Here is a 25,747-nt window from a genome sequence, read left to right on the forward strand (position 1 = left end):
CAGTTTGAATCCAATCCGGGGGAGAGCATGGATGAGCTCCCTTTATCAGCTCCAGCTTTATGTGGGGACATGAGAGAAGCCTCCCATAAGGATGGTAAAAACATCCAAACATCTGGTCAACATTCTTGCAGATGGCCAATTCTCTCACACCAGAAGCGACTTGCAGTTTCTCAAAAAAAAAAATCACACTGAGTGAAAGGCAAAATAGAAATAAAATGAAAATAAATTGACTAGGAAAAAGTGGTTTGAGGGTAAAACACAATCTTTGTTTCAAGTAGACACATCGGCAGACAAATTGGTCATGAAGATGTCTAACCTCCATCAACCGAAAAGAGAAGTTGGGACAACACCTTGAAACAGCCCTGAATGCAATCTCCAGAGAGACTTTCCTTGATTTGTTTCTCTGGCAAAGTGACGACTGATTTGACGATGTCTCTTTAAAAATAATATTTTTAAGCAATAGCAGACTGCTCCTCTCTATTTTCAGTAAGCAAATGCAGACGTGTATATCCCAACACAGACACATATATCCCAAACCCATCACTCTCAAAGGCTGGCAGAACTGGAAATCCATTATTCAAATGTATGCAAAGGAAAAACCACGCTACATTTATTCATTGCTAAATGTGGCTTCTCCTGATCCAGAAGTCGTGTTTATCTTTGACAGAGGGTTGGAGATTACTGTTTGCGCATTTGTTAAAAGCAAAGTTGAAAACCAAGGTCCATCCCAAGAGCAGCTGTGCTAGAGGCTCTAAACAACAACTATGTTTTGTTCATTCACGCAGCCAACCAACCAAAGAAAAGTTTCCCAAATTGGGAAAAACACAGGTAATGGACTCAGAGGTCATGCAAAACAATTGATCAACAATATCAGGCAAATTTCTTGGTTTTGTGCTAAGATTTCACATGGTAGAGGAACAGGTTAAACCACTGAGCTGCTGAACTTGCTGACAGGAGGGTTGACGATTCGAATCTGCAGGAATTGGTGAGCTCCTGCTGTTAGCCCCAGCTTCTGCCAACCTAACAGGTCGAAAACATCCAAATGTGAGTAGATCAATAGGTACCGTTTTGGTGGGAAGGTAACGGTGCTCCATGTAGTCATGATGGTCACATGTATTATTATTATTTTATTATGACACAGCAAACAAGATAGATATGCTGGATTTCATATCACAAAATCACAAGTCGAACACTTCCCAAGTGTCTAGGACTGTGTGATGTATTTTCGGATGATGCGCGCAGATCCCAACGGGGTGGCCTTTTGTAGTTGGCAAAAAATCAGCTGATGACCCAAAATGCAGACTGTGCAAGGAAACTGACGAAACCATTGATCATATCCTCAGCTGCTGTAAGAAAATTGCACAGACAAACTACAAACAGAGGCACATTCGTGAGCCAGAGCCAGGTCTTCTCCTTATCAGCTTTTCCTTCAATTTTGTCAAGGAAATTTCCATGCAATGTTTTGTTGTGCCAGCTGTCAGCTCTAGTTTGTAGTGCGGTTTTCTTGTACTGGTTTTTTGTCTGCTGTGCTTTGAGGAGTTTCTGATTTTTGACTTCAATCAAAGCAGGTTCTTCACTTTGCTTTAATTATTATTATTATTATTATTATTATTATTATTATTATTATTATTATTATTATTATCCAACCCGACCTCCCACCTTGAGACACCCAAGTGACATACCTGTTTTCTCCAAACCAAATACATCCAATCCTTTAATCACCTAAAACAGTAATATTTGTCATTGAGTTTCCTACCCAACCATAGTAAAAAAAACTGGCCATAAATCATCCAAACGAATAACCTCGCAATGAGTACATCCTCTCAAACACACAGTTCATCTTAATCTTAAACACTTTGTTCGCTTCCCCGTGGGCTCTCTGGGCCAATCGCTCTCCCCGCCACGTTCATTTCTCCTTTCATAGTTCTCTCCTGAAAACCTTTATTGTCAATAACATCCTTCACAACCACCATCTGCTCTCTGCTATAAAATCCTTGTTCATCACGGGTTCCTCCAGGTCAGATGGTTCTTCCTCTTTTCTTTGAGAATACAAAGCCAAGTCTGACTTTCTCCCTCTCTTTCGTTCCGGCTCTTCTTCGTCGGCGGAACGAGATCCACAGTCTTCATCATCCTGATGAGGCTCCTCCATCATGTTCCTCTCAAGATGCCTCTCCAACTTGTCATCGTCTGATTTAAACCCTCTCTTACCAATTTTCACCTCTTTAAATATTTCATCTTGCTTTGCTCAATTATCCGGGTATTATAAATCTCCTTCTGCACATCTCTCATTGCCTTCAGACATTTTTATCTGGATAGCCCAAAAGTTAGATTTGCATTCATTTCTATCAATAAAGCTACTCCGGCTAACGCAGCGTGCCCTTGATTTGATTATGATCCAGAAGTAAACAGATCACGTTCTTCTCATGCATCTTAAAACTTGTTCTTGTTATACTTTTAGAAAAGATGTAAGTCCCTTTCCTTTTCCATTCTGTTTGTAAAATTCATCTCTTTGTCAAAAGAAAAGTTCCAGAGGGAATTGACTCGAATGTCTTGTTTATGCACTGAGTTAAATTAATGAAAAGTGTTGATCGCTCAATTGCAGAGAGAAAGCCTCTCTGAACTAACGTCCTTTGATTTAGAGTCCACTTAATTTTAAAAATTTGGTGATTGTGTCTCCTTAAACCTCTCTTTAAATCAGTGGTTCCCAACCTGTGGTCCGTGGACCATGAGTGGTCCCCAAGAACTAAAATATGGTCCTCACCACTATGACACCATTGCAACTAGAGTGGCCAGTCTCGTGAAACCCTCTTGTAGTGCTGAGTCAATGGGGATATCGGGAGGGGAGAGGCTGACTACCTATGAAAGGTGAAACAACAAGCCTCCTGACTGCTGCTTCTCCTCCTCCTCCTTTCTTCTGAATGAGGCCATTCCATGTGGCACCTGGAAGTGGGGTTCGCCTTGGTGTCTTTGTTTCTAGGTCTCTTCCTGGGGTTATTTGGGGTGCTGATTCAGAAAATTGTATTGGATAAACCACATCAGTGCTCAGTTATTAAATATGGTGCAGATGATGACTACTGAATGGCATATGTTCTATATCAGAAACTAGAGTTGATGTAGTCTATCCAATGCAATTTTCTGAATAAGCATACCAAATAAGCAAACCGAATCGAAAGTTGACCAAAAACTGATTTGTAACCCTTTTAGTACTAATGTTGGAGAGTGGTCCTTGGTCAAAGTAGTCTCTGGTCAAAGTGGTCCATGGTCAAGTGGGCCCTGGTCAAAGTGGTCCCTGGTCAAACTGGTCCCTGGTCAAAGTGGCCCATGGTCAAGTGGATCCTGGTCAAAGTGGTCCATGGTCAAAGTGGTCCATCGTCAAGTGGGCCCTGGTCAAAGTGGTCCATGGTCAAAGTGGTCCATGGTCAAGTGGGCCCTGGTCAAAATGGGCCCTGGTCAAAGTGGTCCATGGTCAAAATGGTCCCTGGTCAAAGTGGGCCCTGGTCAAAGTGGGCCCTGGTCAAAGTGGTCCATGGTCAAAGTGGGCCCTGGTCAAAGTGGTCCATTGTCAAGTGGGCCCTGGTCAAAGTGGGCCCTGGTCAAAGTGGTCCATGGTCAAGTGGGCCCTGGTCAAGTGAGCCCTGGTCAAGTGGTCCCTGGTCAAAGTGATCCCTGGTCAAAGTGGTCAAGTGGGCCCTGGTCAAGTGGTCCCTGGTCAAGTGGTCCCTGGTCAAGTGGTCCCTGGTCAAAGTGGGCCCTGGTCAAAGTGGTCCATGGTCAAAGTGGTCCATGGTCAAAGTGGTCCCTGGTCAAAGTGGTCCATTGTCAAGTGGGCCCTGGTCAAAGTGGTCCATGGTCAAGTGGGCCCTGGTCAAGTGAGCCCTGGTCAAAGTGGTCAAGTGGGCCCTGGTCAAGTGGTCCCTGGTCAAGTGGTCCCTGGTCAAAGTGGTCCATGGTCATGTGGTCCCTAGTCAAAGGATCCCTGGTCAAAGTGGTCCCTGGTCAAATGGTTCCTGGTCAAAAAACGGTTGTGGATCACTGCTTTAAATCCAAGGAGATCATTTGGATGGTCCAGATGGCACAGCAGACATTTGCAGTAAGCAAATAAGGAGGAGCCCTATCAAACCCAGAAGTTCAACCTTGGCAGTTCCCATTCCTACATGGCTACTGGAGACTAAATTCCACCAATGAAAAATCTGTATTTTAAACTTTTATTGGGAGGTGATAGAGAAATGCTTTAAATAAATAAACAAATTAATTAATGTGGGGGGAAAAGCCAAAACAACAACAGTGGGGCTTATTTCTGCTCAGGGATGTGCTGCAAAACTGCCAACCCAAGGGGTCTGCATAGATTCTTGGTTTCTTATCCCCACCTTGAGGTTTTTTCCTTGCCTATTTAACAATATAATTGACTGCTTATACTGCATCCAGAAAAGAATGTGGCTTAATAAGCATTCTCTGTGCAAGATTTATTAATGTCTGGCATATTTATTGTGAACTAAAGACTTCAGAATGTTTGAGCCCGTGGTTTTGTATCATTGGGGAATTGATATAATTACTTCAGATGTATTACGTTGTTATCTCAGATTGTACTTTCAGAGGCAAAAAAATGCTTAAAATGTAACATGGAAGGATCATGCAGGAATGGGAGGCAATGTCATTAACCTTTTTCAAATTGAAGCTGGGAAGTGGGAAAAGATGTTGTCCTGTAATATCCATTTGCAAGTCACCCTAATTCACGAGCCATAGCTGCCTTGGCACGACTCTGTTATTGGCTGAAAGCCACCACACTTGATGTATCCTTTTTCAATGAATGCCACAGTCTAAACACTTTGAAGAATGGATGTGTGAAGTTTTATATCCCAAAAAAAGTCAAAATGTGTAGTTTTCTTTGCTGGATATGGAAAATGAAACTGAATAGTAAATGCAATATTATGCATGTTTATCAAATATCAGCCAAATAGCACCCATATGTTTGGTATCAAGAATCACCTCTTTTCCTTGTTCTTCTAGAATGACCTCTAAAATGAATTCATCTTTAATGCGCCATGAAACTTGTTTGTGTTTGTGCTTGAACTGGTAGTTTTCTTATTGTTCTTAGGTGCCTTCAAATCATCACCAACTTAAGGTGAACCTATCATGACATTTTCTGGAACTAAGAGTATGGGAGGTCCCCAAGCAACGATGGTCTCCAGAGTCATAGCCCATCGCTCTTGTTGCACCCCAAGGCAGCGTAAGCACTGGAAACCAAACAGAGACCAATAATCATATAATATCTTTATTAAAACAATAATAAATTCAGGAAAGAATAAATGGAAAGGATGAGTGAGCAATAGTCCTTTATGATCTATATATATAAAAGAGTGATGGCATCACGGCGACCCACAAAACAACAAAACTACAGGCCCCCCAACCTCGAAATTTGACAACACAACCCATCATCCACGCCTCTAGGTTGATACAACAAAAAGAAAAGAAAAATAAAGTCCTAATTAGAGAGAGAGGAATAATTGCTTTTATCCAATTGTTGCCAGTTAGAAGGCTAAGCTCTTCCAACTTGGTCTCCTAGCAACCCAATAAAAAATAATAAAAAACACTAAAAATTAATACAATAAAATACTATAATAAAAATGCAAATAACGTCAAATAAAAATTACACAACAATTTTTAACTAATACCACCACCACTTTGCCACAGCAACGCGTGGCCGGGCACAGCTAGTATGGTATAAATTAGTCCAAAGAGTTGAAGAGATATGTCCAATATTATTGTCCAAAGTCCAGAAACCGAAACACGCTCAAAACTGTTGGGAGGTTCTTGAGCGGGGAAACAACAAGAAAGCAGGAGTGAATAACAAGGTCCAAAGTCACTAGGAAATCTTTGATATCAAGGCAGGCAGAAGATGAAGCTAAAAGCAATCTGGATTCAGGAACAAGGCAAAGACGTGAATTTACTCCAGACTAAATCGGGAGTCACGGCTCGGCCTGGCCGACAGGAACAGGAGACTTGGCTTGGTGAAATCAGGGAACTGGAAACGGTGAAGTGTTCTCAGAAGTCTCTACGTTGACACCACAAATTGTTCACAGTGTAGGACACTTTTATGGAACTTAGATCTAATCACAGCGAAGGGAAACCAACTCCCCAAAGGTTCCCAAGGAAATCTCCTATCCAGTATCCCCTCTAGATGCCAAACGTTGACTCCTTCAAAGCTCCTGTTTGTCTGATCTCTGGCAATGCAAAAACTCCCTTCTGTTAAAGGATACACTCCCTGGGGAACTCGGGACATCTGGTTCTTCCACGGGAGTAATGTTTTAAGTATCTCTCCCAATTAAGGAAGCACCGGAGCTATCCACAGCTGGGCTCTGTAATTGGAATGAGCTCGGAGAACTGGGCAAAAGGTCAGAATAAGCTGCATCCTGGTCAAAGTTCATTTCTGAATCAGGTTCAGAACCCAAAGGTGGCTGGGGTATAACAGCTCTAAATACTACACCACATTTGTTCTCAGAGTCACATTACTTGTGCTTTATTAGGAAATATTTTAAAAGAGGTCTTTTTTTGGAATTGATTTGTTATCCCATATCCCTTCTTCTAGGGAGTTATATCCCGTCCTCTGAACTTCAGCTCCCTGTCCTGTTTTGTATTTCAAGAACAGCCTTAAAACACTGTGGTAAGTAAATGAAAACTACTTTAATTCAGCAAAACATAAAGTACAGCACACTCAGTGGAATAATGCAAAGAAGGCAAGGAAGTCTTAGGGCAAACACAGTTCTTAGTCTCCGATAAATTCCCAAATCAAGTAGCAGTCTTACTTCAGACAAAGAAACAGCAATAAATCCTTAGGAGCAGTTTCCCAGATGCAGACTCAAAGCAGGCACAAGAGGAGCAAAGGCTTAGGCATTAGAGTCAGTTTGTTACCAGCAAGAGCTGGCTGCACCTGCTTCTGCTTCATAGCCCCGAGTCCCCTCACAGCTCCTAGGACGGTTCCCAATTACTCGGCTGCATTTCTGGCAGCTATTCTAGCTGAACAACGTCTCTGCTCTGTTTCCTTTCACCTCTCCTGAAATGTGGGTACTTGCAAAATCTCCTCCTCAGATTCCAACTCACCCTCAGATTCCTGAACACTTTCCTGCTCCCCTTTCTCTTCTGAAGAAGAGGAATCCCTAACACTCCCAAAATACCTAAATATCTAAAGATATTTGTAAAGAATGCATTGCAATATTCCAGATGCATGTTTAAAAAGGCCGGTTCCACTGTGGCCAGGTTAGAAATCTCAAGGAACGGAGTTGGCAAAGGACACAATAGCTTCAGTAACATTATTATTATTATTATTATTATTATTATTATTATTATTATTATTATTATTATTATTATTACATCACTTCTACCCCGCCCTTCTCACCCATCAGGGGACTCAGGGCGACTTACAATATAAATATACACATCAAAAAACAGTTTTCATCAAATTTAAAAATCTATCGAGATTAAAAATTACAATAAAATTAAGAATATACATTAAAGATATACATAATTATACGTTTAAATATACGTTTAAGGCACTTTCCATGTCCAGGTGGGGTCTGTCAGGAGGTCATACATTCATATCTCAGGGGATATCTCTTAGTTCCAGAAAATGTCATGATAGGCTCCTAAAACTTTTCCCACTTGCACGGATTTGTGCACTTAGATAATCAATTTTTTCACGGTTTTTTTACGATTATCAATTTTTTCACGACCCCAACGTTGACCCCATTTGGAGTCCAGAACCACAATTTAAGAAGGCAACACTGAATCCTGGATACGAAGCTAAATGCAGGAATAAACCCAAAAAGTAGACTCTCTAAAGGGAATGAAGCTGCATCCGGCACAGCAGGTGTATTATTCAGAATCGGGAAAATTAAACTGATAATTGAATCTTCCATACAGGCCATTTTCCCCAATTTAGAGCTTATTATGAAGCTCGAAGTAGCTCTCTTTCCTAGCATTTCCTTTAACACCTTCAGGCTGATAGAAACCTGTTTTGATAGCAGCAGCAGGTGCAATCTGCGTACAAAAGAGAAAAGCAAACCTAAACAGAGGAATTTGTGTGTGTGCATTAAGAGGGGAAGGTCTGCTATTGATGATTTTGACAAAGTGATACTATCATTTCCAATGGATCCATGTGGGTGGTGAGCATGGCAAGGCTTACGCAAATTCGGAGACTCTTGTGATGTTAACCGAGATACTTGCAACACATTCAACTGTCAGTATTAAACAGAAGGGACCTCTTCTGTCAACACATTGGGACAGATAGTCCCCTACCAGCCTAAAAACACCGCATACGATGAGTACATCTTATCCTTGAAAGGAGTGCTTTGTTACCAAGAGTTTGGTCCTCCAACATTGTATCTGATGGCCAACTGATTCAAAAAACACACAGAAAACACAAGAAACATTGCAGAGACCCAACTGAGGGCTTTCCCTTCCATTTGGCAGGTGGAAAACACCATATATACTCAAGTATAAACCGACCCGAAAAAAATACCCGTATATTGACATTGACATCGACATATCTTGCCCTTTTGGCCCAGCTCCTTTGGATCCAATCCATGATTTTATCATTATATTTTTGTATGTGATTTTTTATGACTTGTTTTTATTGTTGATTGATCTGTTTTATTGCTTTGCTTTTATATTTTTGTGTCTGGGCTTGGCCCCATGTAAGCCGCCCCAAGTCCCTTCGGGGAGATGGGGCGGGATATAAGAATAAAATTATTATTATTATTATTATTATTGACACAACGACGTTGTATGACACAGCAAACAAGATAGACATGCTGGATTTCGTTTCACAAAACCACAAGTTGAACACTTTCCAAGTGTCTAGGACTGTGTGATGTATTTTCGGATGATGCGCGCAGATCCCAGCCGGGTGGCCTTTTGCAGTTGGCAGATCGTAATTTTGGCAATGTCTATTGTTTCCAAATGCCGGATGAGATCTTTTGGCACGGCACCCAATGTGCCCATCACCACCGGGACCACCTGCACTGGTTTCTGCCAGAGTCTTTGAAGTTCAATCTTGAGGTCCTGAGAGCGGCTGAGTTTTTCCTGTTGTTTTTCGTCAATGCGACTGTCACCTGGGATGGCAACATCAATGATCCAAACCTTGTTCTTTTCCACAACTGTGATGTCTGGTGTGTTGTGTTCCAGAACTTTGTCAGTCTGGATTATTATTATTATTATTATTATTATTATTATTATTATTATTATTATTTTATTATGACACAGCAAACAAGATAGATACGCTGGATTTCATATCACAAAATCACAAGTTGAACACTTCCCAAGTGTCTAGGACTGTGTGATGTATTTTCGGATGATGCGCGCAGATCCCAGCAGGGTGGCCTTATTATTATTATTATTATTATTATTATTATTATTATTATTATTATATACTCGAGTATAAGCCAACACGAGTATAAGCCGAGGCACCTAATTTTACCACAAAAAAACTGGGAAAACATTGACTCCAGTATAACTGAGGGTCGTAAATTTCAGAAATAAAAATAGATACCAATAAAATGGCATTAACTGAGGCATCAATATTTTTGAATATTTACATAAAGCTCAAATTTAAGATAAGACTGTCCAACTCTGATCAAATCATTATTCTCATCTTCTTCAATGTAAATGTGCTTATATATCCTTTTAATAATAATGGAGTAAAATAATACATGTAGTAATAATAATAATAATAATAATAATAATAATAATAATAATAATAATGCCAAAAGATCTCAGCTGGCATTTGGAAACAATAGACATTGACAAAAAACTGCAAAAGGCCACCCTACTGGGATCTGCATGCATCATCCGAAAATACATCACACAGTGCTAGACACTTGGGAAGTGTTCAACTTGTGTTTTTGTGATACGAAATCCAGCATATCTATCTTGTTTGCTGTGTCATAAAATAATAGTAATAATAATAATAATAATAATAATAATAATAATAATAATAATAATAATAATAAAGAACTGGTGGGATCACAAATCTGCAAAAGTATTGGAAAATGAGCACGCAAAAATATTGTGGGACTTCCGAATCCAGACTAACAAAGTTCTGGAACACAACACACCAGACATCACAGTTGTGGAAAAGGAAAGGGTTTGGATCATTGATGTTGCCATCTCAGGTGACAGTCGCATTGACGAAAAACAACAGGAAAAACTCAGCCACTATCAGGACCTCAAGACTGAACTCCAAAGATTCTGGCAGAAACCAGTGCAGGTGGTCCCGGTGGTGATGGGCACATTGGGTGCCATGCTAAAAGAATGTTGTTTGCACCAGTTATATTGCTCACTCAGCTCAATTGTTTGACTCCACCCTTTCCTGGAGTGGGTCAGTGTTTCCTTTTTCATTCCACCATCAAGCTTTCTACCAGATAGATGAGAGAGAGAGACTTGGCTCTAAAAGCCCTTGATTAAGTTACCTCTCAGCACCAATTCTGAGGTTCTTACCCTTGAGACTTATTGCTTCATATTCAGGGCCAACCTGGAGGACGTTGAGGAGTCTCAAGCGCCTTCAAAACAGTTCTTTGGCATCAGAGGAAGACTGTGTCTTCAAACATAGGCCATTTGGACTGAGGCTGAGGATTGCTCCGGCATTCACAGCCATTGAGAAAGAGGGACCTTTCTCAAAGCTTCTCAGCTGCAGAGCTCCTTGGACTTAAGATAACCAAAGACTGTAATGTATATTTTCCTTTACCCCTTTGAAACTTCCAGCTTATTGGGATAACCTTTTGTGAACAATAAAACCACTTTTGAGTTATCTACAGTGTTTTGGTCCTTGGGAGTTCCAGTTTCCCTAAAGGAGGGCAAGAAACAATCCCTTGGGGATAGATGTCACGTCCATGCCTCTTTCGCTAAGAGTTATAGCCCCAGGCACGACAGCTCAGAAAGGAAAAAAGAAGAGGGGCCGACCAAGGGCAAGATGGATGGACGGTATCCTTGAAAGGACTGGCTTGACCTTGAAGGAACTGGGGGTGGCCACGGCCGACAGGGAGTTCTGGCCTGGGATGGTTCAGAAGGACACAAAGAGTCGGAAGCGACTGAACAAATAAACAACAGTGGAGAACAGAGCTGCATGTAGCACAAAGTCATGTCCTCCAGTTCCTAAATATCAAAGAAACAGCTGCCCGCTACAGCGAAAGCTTGCAAATGGCCAAAAGTGAGGTAATGGATCATCAAAAAGCAGGACACAAATTTGGATTTACTAACCTATCTATTATTAAAAGCATTCCTGCTATCGCCTCCCAGCCGCAAGGGCTCCAGAGACAATGAACAAATAAAACTCAATTAAAACAATATAGAGATACAAAAGCATTTTAAAACATATTTTAAAACCCCTAAATGCTGTTTAAAAACAATTGTAGAAACTAGTTTCAAAACAGTACATGGAATGCCACGTTGAGCAGCGCTGTTTTGCCTGCTCCTCGAAAACTTAAAAGAGAGAAGGCAAGCCTAACTTCCTTGGATAGGATGTTTTATGATCAAGGCATTGCTACAGAAAAAGTCTTCATGTTGGGATACATAACAGGACCTCATCCGAAGATGTCACACTTCTGGCAGGCTATGCCTATGTTTCTTTCAGATATCTTTCGAGCTCAGAAGCAAATTGGAAACCAGCAGAGTTCTTGCAAGACCTTGCAAAACTTCCTCTCCCATGATCCCACTGCATTGAGCCATGACAGTTTAAATAGTGTGAAATTGCATTAATTTTGCAGTGTAGGTTCCCTTTTTAGTTTTGTTTGTCCAAGTGGAGATGATGGCCTCTGAAGATGTGTCACATTCTGGTAGCCATTGGATTTCACCCCACATCTTGTGCAAAGCCTCCAAAGAAGGAGCCTTCATCACACTCTGGGACAGAGAGTTCCACTGCTGAACAGGTTTCTCTCACAGTGAGGAAGTTCTTCCTAATGTTCAGGTGGAATCTCCTTTCCTGTAGTTTGAAGCCATTGTTCCACTGTGTCCAATCTCCAAGGCAGCTGAAAACAAGCTTGCTCCCTCCTCTCTATGACTTCCCCTCACATATTTACACATGGTCCTCATCATGTCTCCTCTCAGCCTTCTCTTCTGCAGGCTAAACACATCCAGCTCTTTAAGCCGCTCCTCATAGGGCTTGTTCTTCAAACCCTTGATCATTTTAGTCACCCTCCTCAGGACAGATTCCACCTTGTCAACATCTCCCTTAAACTGCGGTGCCCAGAATTGGATACAGTGTGATTCCAGGTATGATCTGACCAAGGCAGAATAGAGGGGTAGCATGATGATGATGATGATGATGATGATAATAATAATAATAATAATATCAAAAAATCAGCTGATGACCCAAAATACAGACTGTGCAAGGAAACCGACGAAACCATTGATCATATCCTCAGCTGCTGTAAGAAAATCACACAGACAGACTACAAACAGAGGCACAACCATGTGGCCCAAATGATTCATTGGAACTTATGCCTCAAGTACCACCTTCCAGCAGCAAAGAACTGGTGGGATCACAAACCTGCAAAAGTATTGGAAAATGAACACGCAAAGATACTGTGGGACTTCCGAATCCAGACTGACAAAGTTCTGGAACACAACACACCAGACACCACAGTTGTGGAAAAGAAAAAGGTTTGGATCATTGATGTTGCCATCCCAGGTGACAGTCACATTGACGGAAAACAACAGGAAAAACTCAGCCGCAATCAGGACCTCAAGATTGAACTTCAAAGACTCTGGCAGAAACCAGTGCAGGTGGTCCCGGTGGTGATTGGCACACTGGGTGGTGTACCAAAAGATCTCAGCCGGCATTTGGAAACAATAGACATTGACAAAATTATGATCTGCCAACTGCAAAAGGCCACCCTACTGGGGTCTGCGCGCATCCTCCAAAAATACATCACACAGTCCTAGACACTTGGGAAGTGTTTGACTTGTGATTTTGTGATATGAAATCCAGCATTACTATCTTGTTTGCTGTGTCATAATAAAATAATAATAATAATAATAATAATAATAATAATAATAATAATAATAATAATAATAAATCACACAGTCCTAGACACTTGGGAAGTGTTCGACTTGTGGTTTTGCGAAACGAAATCCAGCATATCTATCTTGTTTGCTGTGCCATACAACGTCGTTGTGTTGATAATAATAATAATAATAATAATAATACATCACACAGTCCTAGACACTTGGGAAGTGTTCGACTTGTGATTTTGTGAAACGAAATCCAGCATGTCTATCTTATTTGCTGTGTCATAATAATAATAATAATAATAATAATAATAATAATAATAATAATAATACATCACACAGTCCTAGACACTTGGGAAGTGTTCGACTTGTGATTTTGTGAAACGAAATTCAGCATATCTATCTTGTTTGCTGTGTAATAATAATAATAATAATAATAATAATAATAATAATAATAATAATAATAATAATAATAATAATAAAAATAATAGACACTAGACTACTATTTATGCAGGCCAAAATCCCATTGGTTTTATTAGCTGCCATGCTCTTGCTTGGCCATGTATGTCCTTGTTTTCAACTATTAAAATATTGGATTTTAGTTGGACTCCAACTCCAACCAGTCCCAGTCAGCATAGCCATTGGTGACACATTCTCTATTCTCAGACTGCAAGAATACTAGACTGGATAGACCAGTGATCTGATCTGGTGTTAGGCAAGATTTTTCATTCCTATGTTTATGGACAATTTAATTTAAAACTGCTATTATCCTTGCACTGCGGAGTGGCCTGCCAACTGGCAAAGTGGGGCAGCGGCGGAGGAAGAAGCAGCAAGGCTGTGTTATTTTTCAATATGTGACCGAAGAGCTCAAGGCAGGTAACAGGATATGAACAGTATTTGACGCACAATCTTATTCTCTTGCATTTTGGAGCACATGTTTCACAGGTGCTGATATATTTCTCCCCAAACTCTGGGGGCATTTTTTTTCTACATTTGATTACTTGGATGATCAAACACATCAATAATCCTAGTAACAGCCACAGCTTTGCAATTATTAAACCAGATTCACAATCCTGGAGGCTTTGTCAGAAAGAAATGTATTTTATAAGTAGACTAAGAGAGAATTACTGGCTGAGAACATCGTTTCAGGATTTGTACTGATTGTGTTGTTTGCAAGGTCTTATCTTATCTTATAGATCCTATTGTATGCATTTGCATATACTTTTGTAATTAAAAGGGATCAGGGTAGTGTTCCTAGTCAATGGAGAACTTATCCTAGAACAGTAGGGCCCTGTCTTCAGAGAGTTCAATCTTTCCGTGCTCCAGTTCCCATAATTCTTCACCACTGTCAATGCAGCGAAAGATGGAATTTACAATCCAGTAATGTATAAGGGCCGGGCTGTGGCGCAGCTGGCTAGTAACCAGCTGCAATAAATCACTACTGACCGAGAGGTCATGAGTTTGAAGCCCGGGTCGGGTTAAGCCCCCGACCATTAAATAGCCAGGCTTGCTGTTGACCTATGCAGCCACAAAAGACAGTTGTATCTGTCAAGTAGGGAAATTTAGGTACGCTTTATGCGGGAGGCTAATTTAACTAATTTACAACATCATAAAACTTCCAGTAAAACACGAGGAAAGGAATGAGGAAGTACAGCCACTAGTGGACAGTGAAGCAACAGCTCCCCCTGTGGCCAGAATCGTGAAGCTGGGGAAAAAAATGTTAAATGCCTCTGTGTCTGTCTATATATGTTGTTTGTCTGTTGGTATTGAATGTTTGCCATATATGTGTTCATTGTAATCCTCCCTGAGTCCCCTTCGGGGTGAGAAGGGCGGAATATAAATACTGTAAATAAATAAATAAATAAATAATATAAAAGGTTGTCCATCCTTACAAAAGATATTTGTCCTCACCCACTTCCTAAATCCGAAGAATCTAGTATTGGAAATGCAGAGTGTTTCAAAACAATGGATCCAATTTGGAATGGCTATATCTCTGCAACCATGAACTGCCCATGAATGAAACTCTTTCCACTTGAAAGGGTGAGGCATTGAGTTTCAAATGATTACCGCCAGATGTCTTTCTCGGTGCACAAACAGCCCCTAGCATCAGTCATTTGCAAGATGACAACTCGTCAACATAAGTCATTTTGTGTTCTGCCGTTCAGCAAGACTGATTCCATCATTGTGGTGCAACATTCATTTCAACAGCATTTTGGCACTGATCCGCCAGTGCCAAAGAGCATTTGCCATTGATAGCGACAATTTGAGGAAAAAAGCTGTTTATGTAAAGGGAAGCACCTATACATATATGTTGATGTAATTGTTTTATGTAGTATGAAATTGTACTTATACTTTAAAGCTGGCTGTTGGTGTGTGTGTCTGTAATCCAGTAATGCAGTGGTTAAATGCATAGAGTGGAAATGTATGGCTAGAGCAAAACAGTTGGAGCTTCCAATATATGACAGGATTTTCATCATACAGTAGAGTCTCACTTATCCAAGCCTCGCTTATCCAAGCCTCTGGATTATTCAAGCCATTTTTGTAGTCAATGTTTTCAATATATCGTGATATTTTGGTGCTAAATTCGTAAATACAGTAATTACAACATAACATTACTGCATATTGAACTACATTTTCTTTCAAATTTGTTGTATAACATGATGTTTTGGTGCTTAATTTGTAAAATCATAACCTAATTTGATGTTTAATAGGCTTTTCCTTAATCCCTCCTTATTATCCAAGATATTCGCTTATCCAAGCTTCTGCTGGCCCGTTTAGCTTGGATAAGTGAGACTCTACTGTATTTAAGATAAGACTGGAATGTGGGATGGTACTTCTTATGCGGGCTTTTGAAGAAGTAGGACAAACAACTGCTATGGTCTGGCATGCTGTGTAAATAAGATGTATATAACTGCAATAAAGTTTAAGCCGCTGTCAACAACTGTCATCTGAGAAGTCTGGAGTTTGTTCCGTGCGTCTGAGCGGCTGTTCAGAACGTCGGAGGAGAGGAATTGAGACCGAGAAGTCATTCAGTCTCCTTTGTGCTATCATTTTGTGTCAACAGTGTCAACAGTTCTACACAAAACGATAGGCGACACGATAATGAAAGTGGCACAGTCATTGTGCTGACTTTCATTTTTAGTCACATAGCTGCTGTGCTCTTGCCCTATTTAAAAATTCTATAATTTAATAATAATTGCAAAATAAACAATATCAGGGAAGGGGCTGGGATTTTTTAAGTGGGTTTTGGCTGGGAAGCATGTGTGTGGGGCAGGTTTGTTATTCTTAGTTTTAAACTCCCTTCCTCCCCTCTCCCTCTCCCTGATTCCTATTGGTTATTTATTTGTTTAAAAATAAGTAAATGTAAAAGGAAATAAATTTTTGTTGGGGAAAAGACCCAAACGTTTTAAAAGTTGATGGGCTAAAAAGGGTCAATATGCCCTCAGTGTGTGGCGATTTTCACCCCTCTAGCCCTAAATCTGAGCTTCTGAAGCCCTCCCATTGCCGCCAGTGGCACGGAAATGTTCGAGTTTTTTGTTAGCGAGACTAAAATTCTATTTGTATAGGCACGCTGTTTTCGTTAGTGAAAATAAATATGAAAATGAGACAAAATGAACGAACTACACAAAACGAACAGCAATTCCATACAAAAGCACAACACTAATATATAAAAGCACAACACTAATATATAGCTTTGAAATTGGGTCCATCGTTTTGAAACACCTGTGTATTAAAAGAAATGCATGCTAGAAAAAGGGGACGCTTAACAAAACAAACGAATAGTGTTTCCCAGCTCCATTTCTATAAAGGTTGGTGCGTACGGCAGACAAGAAATAAGTGCCGGTGGTCCCGAAAAGTCTTTGATACTCAACTCTTAGCAATGCAGCCCAAGGTGAAAATTCAAGATCAAGTACAGAGAGGGAGAAGAACAACACTGTTCTTTATGCACACTCCAAAATACTTCCGTAGGCTGGTTCAAGGCAGCCGCAGCTGCCAAGCGCTCATTTCAAAGCCGGTATCCAGGCCATGGGGCCCTGGCCTCCTTGAGCCTCGGGAGACAAGTAGGCTTCATCAAGTGTTCATACCTGCTTGAAATTAAGTATGAAGAAGGCATTGAAGGGGAAGCCAGTCCTAGGGAGCTGACTGTTTCTGCAGCAGAACAAAGCCACAGTTGTGATGCCCATCCTTTTAAGATATGTGACGCTGGAGGCTCTAGAAAACAAACGCAGAGAACAGCTCCACTAATTGATTATTCTCGTATGATCAGAAGTCAACTCAGTCACAAACACAATCAAACATTCTTCCCTAGTCTGGATCAACTAAATTGACAGGGGTGCTAATAGGAGGCTTTGGGGCTGGTCATTACTGAAGGGAGAGTAATTCATTCCCTTTGCATTATAATGCAAATGAATTTAATTTTACACTTTCAAACAAACACACAAACTGGCGTTCTGCTCTCCTGTGAAATTTGGACCTCCTTTAATTTGACGACGGAGTGCTCCATTTGAACACACACACTCACATTGGGAAATGAGAAATTGCTAAAATAATGTTTGAATTGCATTATTAGGGAAATGCATATTAGGCAAAACTGTGTACAAACCTGAATCTATTAAGAGAGAGGTTCACAAACCACATATGAATTTTCATTTGATCCTTTAAAAGCAAATCCTGAGTTTCACAGAAACATAATTCAAGATTTAGAAGAGGAAACTCTAGAGAAAAATCTAAATTGATATGTGTCCATCTCTACCTGACATTAGCCTATAATATAATAATAATAAAACTTTATTTATATACCGCCCTATCTCCCGGATGGGACTCAGGGCAGTTTACAGTCATAAAAGCAACACAACAAAGTAAAATAATACAATTATAACAATAGATCACACTTACATGACCAGATCAAGGGGACGGGAACCATAAACCCAATATATTAAAATGTATCATTTTAGGCTAGGGAAATCTTGTGCAAAATATTCACAAGATTTCCCTAGCCTAAAATGATACATTTTAATATATTGGCCTAGCCTACTACTTGATCATCCAGACATGTATAGTCCCAAAAATTAAAAAATCACCAAAACAAGATGCCAATTTGCATAAAAATTGCATATGAACATATTTATGAATAGAGTTGATCCTGCATATCAACAAGCTTTTCATCAATGGATTTAACTAACCACAGCTTGAAAATATTTGGTGGGAAATCCAAAGAGCAAACCTTGATTTTGCCATGAGCTGAGTTCTATGCTGTGTAGTCATACACTACTATAACTTCTCACCATCTCACAGATCTTTGGTCTCTCTCCAGCATTCATTTTGAGATGTTCACCATTTTATAGTACTCTTTACACCATTTATATTATTTTTACGCCATCATGGCGTATTGATCATCCACTGATCTTGCTATGCGCAGGTTGCATATAATAATAATAATAATAATAATAATAATAATAATAATAATAATCATAATCATAATCATAATAATAATAATAAATAAAACTTTATTTATACCCCGCCACCATCTCCCCAATGGGGACTCGGGGCGGCTTACATGGGGCCATGCCCGGGAAAAATACAATATAACACAATATAAAAACAACATATCATAATACAATTACAACAATACAATAAAGAATCATATACAGTACAACACAAAATCCAAAGAGCAATATAACAGGGCAGGCCGCACGAATACTCAGTTAAAACTCGGGGTGAGAAAAGGATAAGAATAAAGGATAAGAATAAAACCACAGGGAACTAAGGAAAAGATAGCAGACAGTCTAGAGGATAAATAATGGGGGGCGTAACAAAAAGCATGTAACAGTTACTCTCCGAAAGCACATCGGAAGAGCCATGTTTTTAGATCTTTCCTAAAGTCTGAAAGAGTGGAGGCTTGCCTGATTTCAATGGGCAATGAGTTCCACAAACGGGGGGCCACAGCAGAAAAGGCCCTCTCCCTAGTTCCTACAAGGCGGGTCTGGGATAAAGGCAGTGGCGACAGGAGAGCCTCCCCTGACGATCGCAGAGATCGGGCAGGTTTATGGTAGGAGATACGGTCACGAAGGTAGGTGGGTCCCAAACCGTTTAGGGCTTTATATATGATGGTCTGCACCTTGAATTCGGATCGGAAAATGAACGGAAGCCAGTGGAGCTCCTTAAACAGGGGAGTAGATCTCTCCCTGTAATTCGCCCCAGTTATTAATCTGGCAGCCGAGCGTTGGACCAGTTGTAATTTCCGAGCCGTCTTCAAGGAAAGCCCCACATAGAGCGCATTACAGTAGTCCAGTCTAGAGGTAACTAAGGCATGCACCTGTAACCAAACCTCATGGGCTCACCATAGATGCTTGTCATATTGGGAAACATATAGAGGCATAGCTGTGTGAAACACATACATATCCCAATGCAGGATCTCAACCAATATTTTGGATTTTGGGGAGAAATACTGAAAATATCTAGGAGGAAGACTTTTAAGAATTTCTTGGCAGAACTGAATTATCTATTTATCAGAAAGGAATTCTCATGTTGTAAAAGACAAAATAATATGTATTTATGTGCTAGGCCCATAACCCTTTGTTGGGGAATCTTAAGAAAATTTCACCAAAATATAGCAAAGCATCAAAGGGGAAGGAGACAGTGGCAAGCAGTAAATAACACAGGCAAAGCTCTTTATGAAAGCATGCATAGGAATGTGGGGAAAGGAATCCTTCAGCTTAGCCCTGTTTCTAGTCTAACTCCTTATTGAGGTCTAGAAACTTGATGACACAAAAACTTGTGCAGTCCAGGAATGATACCCAACAATTTATGAAAGTGATCATATATATATATTTTCACAAACAGCTGTGCATGTTTATGTATACAGATATAATGCATGAACAACTTATATGTTTGAAACATGTCGGTTTCACTGAAGTTGGAACAGTTTTCCATATTCTTGGAAACTAAAGGAAGTTTCTAATTCAGACGCACAGTTCTTTACAATCCATCAGTACCACATTTTCAGGACATTTCCACATTTAAATGCACTAAACTGACCTGGTTTTACAGCTGCAGCACATCTCATTTCCCGAGTACTAAAATGTTCAGGATTGCCCATTATCCCCAATATGACGGGCTTCTCCTTTGAATATGAAATCTGAGAGGCTGCTTTTCTCCTCCTTGTCAAATAATAGGAGAGAGACTTATTTCAGCTGCGTAACTACCTCTCCCTGATGACTTTGACATATTTTGCACTTTGGCCCAGATCCGTGAATTCATCTCTTGTTTTAACACTTTATTTTGTATATTGACATTTTATGACTGTTTTTATCGATGTTGATGTTTTATTGTTGAGTAATTTGCTTTATTGTTGTGCTTGCTTTTATATTGTTGTGTCTGAGCAAGGCCGCATGTAAGCCGCCCCGAGTCCCTTTGGGGAGATGAGGAGGGGTATAAGAATAAAGTTGTTGTTGTTGTTGTTGTTGTTGTTGTTGTTGTTGTTGTTGTTATTATTATTATTGCCAGGATGCATATGCTGCTGGCCTGTTGATGCGTGTCAGGTTTCACACATCTTTGTTTTCTTTTTAGTTTAGATCCTGCCTTTCTCTGATAGATGAACAGAAAAATATAATAAAATATAGCAAAAATCCTGGCATAATAATAAACAGAAAGGTAAAGGTTTCCCCTGATGTTAAGTCTAGTCGTGTCCAACTCTGGATGTTGGTGCTCATCTCTATTTTTAAGTCGAAGAGTCAGTATTGTCCATAGACACCTCCAAGGTCATGTGGCCAGCATGACTGTATGGAGTGCCATTACCTTCCCTCCAGAGCAGTACCTATTGATCTACTCACATTTGCATGTTTTCGAACCTCTAGGTTGGCAGAATCTGAGGCTAACAGCGGGTGCTCACCCCACTCTCTGGATTCAAACCACCAACCTTTTGGTCAGCAAGTTCAACAGCTCAGCAGTTTAACCCACTACACCACTGGAGGCTCCAAGCTAGAGAAGGGCAACCAAAATGATCAAATATCCAGCAGCCACGGATTCCTATGAGGAATGGTTTGGGCTCTGGGTATGGTTAGTTTGGAGAAAGGAAGTGGGGACAAGACAGCCATTGTTAAATAATTGAAAGGATATTACATTGAGGAGAGGGCAAGCTGTTTTTCTGCAGGGCTAGAGATTAGGGCATGGAGGAATGGATTCAAACTGCAGGAAAAAAAGATTCCACCTAAACATTAGGCAGAACATCCTGATGGTAAGAGCTATTTGGCAGTGGAGTGTGGTGGAGTCTCCTTCTCTGGGTTTATTTTTAAGCAGAAACTAGATAGCCATCTGTTGGAGCTGCTTTGATTGTGTTTTCCTGCACGGTCGGATGTTGGATGGGATAGCCCTTGTGTTCTCTTCCAACTCTAGGATTCTATACTTTTGGTGATCACATCTGTAGCATGTACGAGATGAATTTTTGATCCGGTGCCCAAAGCAGTTCTGCACTGCAAACCAAATGCTAGAGGGCCCGGAAGGTTGTAAGAAGCGCTCCTTTGATTCGCCATCCTGTACTCACTTATGGCAGAGGAAATGTGCGGATTTCTTAGGAGCAGGAAGGTGAGAGGTGGGTTCTTCTAACTGCCACCACAGCCAAATACTACATTAACTATTCCAGTAGTGACAGTCAAAAACTCCCTCCCCGTTATTTCTTCATCATCCATGGCACAGACTTTGTTTACACTTTCATTCAATCTATTTCCCCTTTAAGGGAGACTCAAGGCGGTTCTTTGTTCCCTGTGCAAAAATAAATATAACTCTAGGACTCCAGTGACTGACAACACGAGCTGTGTTGTATTACAAATCAGAAAATGTTATTGCAATGCACATCTTTCAACAACAACACCACTACCACCACCACCAACAACAACAACAACAGCAAAACAAATTCTGACTCACTTGTGAATGCAGCTTGCAGTTAAATTGTATAGTTTTCTGTGTATGATAAAGCAGGAATCAACACGAAAAGGAGCCCCCAGTGGTGCAGTCGGTTAAACCCTTGTGCTGGCAGGACTGCTAACTTGAAGGTAGGGTTGCTGACCTGAAGGTTGCCGGTTCGAATCCAACCTGGGGAGAGCGCGGATGAGCTCCCTCTATCAGCTCCAGCTCCATGCGGGGACATGAGAGAGGATGGTAAAAACATCAAAACATCTGAGCATCCCCTGGGCAAAGTCCTTGTAGATGGCCAATTCTATCACACCAAAAATGACTTGCAGTTTCTCAAGTCACTCCTGACATGGAAATAAAAAACTGAAAACTATAGGTTGCTACAACTGCCTCAAGTTGAATAGATATGAGAAAAGGGAATGACAATTCATGCAGCCTGATCCTACACAGAGTGCGCACCTACATTGTAGAATTAACGTAGCTCGACACCACTTCAATGCTATGAAATCATAGGAGTTATAGTTTCGTGAAGCACCAGCACACTTTGGAAAAGAAAACTACACCTCCCATGATTCCTTAGCCTTAAGCCATGACAGTTAACGTGGTATCAAACTGCATTAATTCTACAATATCGATGCACCCATCGTTTCTTTCCAAACACATCCATGTGTGGTCTGCTAACTATAAGCCACTAATGCAAGCCTTGTGAGCTGCCCAATTGGTTCAGAAACATCTACGAGGGTTGAATGAAAAGTAATGCCTCCACCTTCGTTACTTGCGTTTGGGTGGGAATAATTTAATAAATCAAATGCAGAAATAATCCTTAGAATGTGCTCTTTAACTACCACTATTCACTTTTCCACATAATCACCAGACAATTGAATGGGAAGTTTTCTGAAGCTGTCACGGAAGAAGTCAACACTCAGTTTCCGCAACCGGCGTCTCACAGTCCCCATCGTACACAGATCTTCCAATAGCCAAGCAAAGCAATCATGTGACCCACACATTCTTGTGAAATGCCGATTATGCTTGAAATTTCTCTCTGAGTAATACGATGATCGTCCTGAATCAATCTGTCAACCTTTTGCTTGTGAAACTCGGTGGTTGCTGTCACAGGACGTCTAACTCTTTGTTTGTCATGCAAGTCAGATGTTCCCACCTCAACATCTTTAACACAATCACCATAAACAGCTTGCATTCTCTGATGAATCTCCTTTGGGGTGACACCTTCTGCTGTCAAGAATTCAGTGACTGCATGTTGCTTAAGTCGCATTGACCAAATGTCTGTGCAGGGTTCCATACTTCACACTTTAACAACACTACCATTCAATGCTAAGGCTTCCCACCAAATGGAACTGTAGAGGAGAGTCTACTGAACAAGCCAGGACCTGCCACAGACCAGGACTGCCATCTGTTGAGGACTTACGAAGGTGGAGGCATTACTTTTCATTCAACCCTCATACCATAATAATATTCTGAATTTTACATAATTTCCTCCCTTCTACATTACTACTGAGGGTACCTAAATATTTACATTCTTTGTCATTTTCAGACCATACATTTATCCACTTCGTGCAGTTTCTTAAAGTAATCTATTGATATATTTCTTTTATCCTATGGACATCCCTCTGCTTTCTTTCTCAATTTGGAGATCAGAAAGCTATTGCGGGGAGTGAGGAAGCCTTGTCCAAATTAGAAGGTAAAAGCGAACAAAGGAATCGAAGGAAACAGCAAGGAAAACACCCAAAAGGTTTTTGAAGCACATCGCGCAACATTAAAACTATCCATAAATTGATTAAATACATCAGAACGAAGCTAAGGAGGCAGTTGAGCCACGGGAGGATGGGAAGGAAGTGGGCATTCAAGGCAAAGAAGAAGAAGAAAAGTGAATTAATTACAGTATTTGCCTTTGCCAAAGATGTAGTGTGATGCTTGAACTGATTTTCTTGAAAAGGGGATCTAAGGACCTGAGTCATAAAGTAGCAGCAAGACAAATTGAAATGCATTTATTGAAATAAATAAAGGTTCATCAGATGTTAACCATTCAGGAATTCTGAACGAATTGACACATGAAATTGCTGATCTCCTAACAAAAAGTGTGATTAGCCCAGATTTATAGTAAATACTAATTTACTCTCGGTCTAAGGTTATATTGATGTTCCCAAACCATCCTAGCAGAAAGTGATGCCATGTCTGATATATCTGCATTCCAAGAAAGTCTGGATATGCTCACATTTTGCATCGAGGCATGACTGATCCTGGCATAGTTGTTACCAGCAACTTCACATTATTTGACACTCCTTATTTTTGCATCTCCAAACTCCAAGCATTCATCTTCGCAGATTACTGCTCCACAAACCCACTTAGACGGAGTCTGTTTTCTGCCGGCAGATGGTCTTCCATATGGGCAGAACTGAAAAGGACACACTGGTATTGCATCACCGGTGGCAATCGAGTCTCCTCCTCTTCCCTATGTTCTTTCTGAAGACTGCACATGGCAGTGGGAATTGCAAGCCTCCCAAGTTCTATTCATGTTTATCTCTGAGTGTTATGGAGACATCAAAACATCCCACAGGCTGCCCAGATTCACCTGGTTGGACAGGTGTTGGGGAGGCGTCCCTTGTATTTCTCCTACAGACATTAATACAGGTTGCTGTTGTTCAAACTTGTGCTGATAGAGATATGTGGCACTGGCCAGCGTTTTCTGAGAAGAGCCTAATAAAACAAAGGAAAATAGCTTCTCAAAATACCACCAACTCGTATCCAAGATCACACAATGAGATCAGAGGACCATCCAGTCCATTTCTTGTTCAAGGGGCCGGGCTGTGGCGCAGCTGGCTAGTAACCAGCTGCTATAAATCACTACTGACCGAGAGGTAATGAGTTCGAAGCCCGGGTCGGGTTAAGCCTCCGACCATTAATAGCCCCGGCTTGCTTTGACCTATGCAGCCCCGAAAGACAGTTGCACCTGTCAATTAGGGAAATTTAGGGACGCTTTATGCGGGAGGCTAATTTACAACACCATAAAACTGCCAGCAAAACACGAGGAAAGGAATGAGGAAGTACAGCCACTACTGGACGGTGAAGCAACAGCTCCCCCTGTGGCCGGAATCGTGAAGCTGGAAAAATGTTAAAAATGCCTCTGAGTCTGTCTAATGTATGTTGTTTGTCTGTTGGCATTGAATGTTTGCCATATATGTGTTCATTGTAATCCGCCCTGAGTCCCCTTCGGGGTGAGAAAGAAGGGCAGAATATAAATACTGTAAATAAATAAAAATAAAATAGACTGAAGTGCCAACTATGTCGCCCTTGGTCATTGATTATGTTTTTAGATTGTGGTGCTATATTCTATATTTTGATGTATTAATTGTTGTGTTTGGAACTTCTTTTTATACTGTTGTATTTTATTATATAAGGGAACCCCCGGTGACGCAGTGTGCTAAAGCGCAGAGCTGCTGAACTTGCAGACCGAAAGATCCCAGGTTCGAATTTGAGAAGTGGAGCGCCCGTTGTCAACTCCAGCTTCTGCCAACCTAGCAGTTCAAAAACATGCAAATGTGAGTAGATTAATAGGTACCACTCCAGCGGGAAGGTAACAGCGCTCCATGCAGTCATGCCAGTGGCCACATGACCTTGGAGGTGTCTATGGACAACGCCAGCTCTTCGGCTTAGGAATGGAGATGAGCACCAACCCCCAGAGTCGGACATGACTGGACTTAACGTCAGGGGAAACCTTTACCTTTACCTATTTTATTATACTCTGAGGGTTGATGCTCATTCTCCATTTCTAAGCCGAAGAGCCGGTGTTGTCCATAGACACCTCCAAGGTCATGTGGCC

At 40.8% G+C, this 25,747-nt stretch overlaps 1 protein-coding gene across 3 annotated transcripts in view; it reads right to left on the reverse strand.

The window, feature by feature from the left end:
* Window positions 1-25,747, reverse strand: part of pcdh19 (protocadherin 19) — a 420,594-nt gene that overhangs the window by 14,931 nt on the left and 379,916 nt on the right. For 2 of the 3 annotated variants that reach the window (XR_010001082.1, XR_010001080.1), the window contains one exon: window positions 18,487-24,624. The exons of the other annotated variant lie outside the window; for it this stretch is intronic. The gene's annotated coding sequence lies outside the window, so the exon portion shown is untranslated. Of the gene's footprint in view, window positions 1-18,486; window positions 24,625-25,747 lie in introns of those variants that run through there. 3 annotated transcript variants of the gene reach the window in all.

This window comes from Anolis carolinensis, unplaced genomic scaffold (genome assembly GCF_035594765.1).
Source record: "Anolis carolinensis isolate JA03-04 unplaced genomic scaffold, rAnoCar3.1.pri scaffold_12, whole genome shotgun sequence".
NCBI classification, from domain to species: Eukaryota; Metazoa; Chordata; class Lepidosauria; order Squamata; family Dactyloidae; genus Anolis; species Anolis carolinensis.